This window comes from Arachis duranensis, chromosome 3, assembly GCF_000817695.3.
Source record: "Arachis duranensis cultivar V14167 chromosome 3, aradu.V14167.gnm2.J7QH, whole genome shotgun sequence".
NCBI lineage: Eukaryota > Viridiplantae > Streptophyta > Magnoliopsida > Fabales > Fabaceae > Arachis > Arachis duranensis.
The window spans coordinates 33,903,481-33,905,339 of record NC_029774.3 but is presented as its reverse complement, the minus strand read 5'-3'; positions in this window follow the sequence as shown (position 1 = coordinate 33,905,339).

Sequence of the window (1,859 nt, the reverse complement as noted above, 5' to 3'; positions counted from 1 at the left end):
AGATATGACGTGCATACTCAGCCAGAGTGTTGTTCCTATAAGGCAAAGTCGCTTATAGAGGTATTGATATAATGTGCATGATTTTGTTTAGCTTTGGAAATGCCATATCTGGCCAGGTGTGCCAGGTTATGTCGGGAGTGGGTAAGAACCGACGTATGAGCTCACGACCTATACTAGGACTAGACATGCATCATACTTGTTTACGCATCCTTTTCTGTTATGCATACTTTATAAATGTATCTGTGCTTTTTGTATTGTTTTTTATGTAGTGCTTCCTGTATTCTCAATTTGCTTATTATTTTTCATATTTTCTGTTTATATGGTGCTTGTCTGGTAAACAACGAAATTTAATGAACTCAACTAAGAACCTCGACCTTACTAAGAATTTCCAAGTTCTTATCTCCTATTCTCCTTTTCGGATGAAGCGTCGACGGCCCAATAATGACATATGATCGTGCGAAGGAGTAGTGGACGATATTTTGCCTTGTGATGACGTTCAGGGCAGTTCAGCTTGGCTCGAGTTTTAAAGACTTAGAGTATCCTTCCCTCGCTTTTGTAGTCTAGAAGGATTAGGCGAGTATAAAGTCTAGGCTATCCCAGGTGTCAGTTTAGGAATTTCTTGGATAGGTCAAGGCCTGGGAGGTCATATGTATATATATGTATATAGTTATTGCCTAGCTACTTCTAGGGGTGGATGACTGAGTATTGTTAACTACTTTGAGATGTACATATGTGTGGTTGTGTATATCCGCTTTATCAGTTATTATTTGTGATTTTAATTATATATGTCTCTCTGTTTATTGAACCAAACGTTTTTAAAAATATTTACCCCACAACATAACTACGTTTTAACAATGAATCAGACTTATATAGTAAATACTAGTTAAAGATAAGAAAAATAAATTGGTAACACTTAGCTTCTAGTGTGATCATGACATGATAAAAGTTAGGTAGTTACAATCAGAATTATCAAACTTTCCAACCAAGTATTGCCCGTGCCAATTTAGGGCTTGTTTGAGTATGTTATTACATAAAGATTTTTTTCAAGTAATTTTTTAAAATATCTTTTAGAAAAATAAAATAATTTTATATTTAGATATTTTATCTAAAAATGTTTTAATTTAGTAATGACGTTTGACTATAATAATATGAAAATATTTTTTATTTATTTATTATGTTAAACATATGTATTTTTTAAAACAAAAAAATCATTTTGAGCAAAATATAAATGATAACTTTTAAAAAATTATTTTTTAATTTTTTTATTTTTTAATAATTTAATAGAACCAAACAAACACTTATAAAGTACCAATGGCCAATTAAAAAAAATTATTTTAACATCTGAGAAAATCAACTTGATAAAAATGTCTTCTTGATGCAATATTTATTGTTACACTTTTGTTATTTGTTAATTTATGTTTGGACCATTGTTCTGAAAATTGAACCAGACAATCGGTTTAAATGGATTAATCAAAAACTAATCATCTGTTTGATTCGGTTGATGTGAGTAAAAAATTGGTTTAGAAATTGATTAAATCAGCGGTTAATCGGTGAATCGTAAAAACCGTTTGATTTTTTTAATTATCGAAAAGGTCTACGATTCGAATCCGTATAGCCCTACCCTAAGATAATAATATATATTTCTATTTCTTGTTAAATATACTCACAAATTGAGTATCTAATATATCGCATTTATTAATATTTTAGATTTAGAATACTATACATAATAATATTATACCTTGGATTTAGTCACTAAAAATTATACCTTGGATTTTGAAATATAAAAGAATCTCTCATAAAATAGGTTATGTTAATATTACATAGAATAATGAAATTAAAAAAAAAAATCAAACATTCAG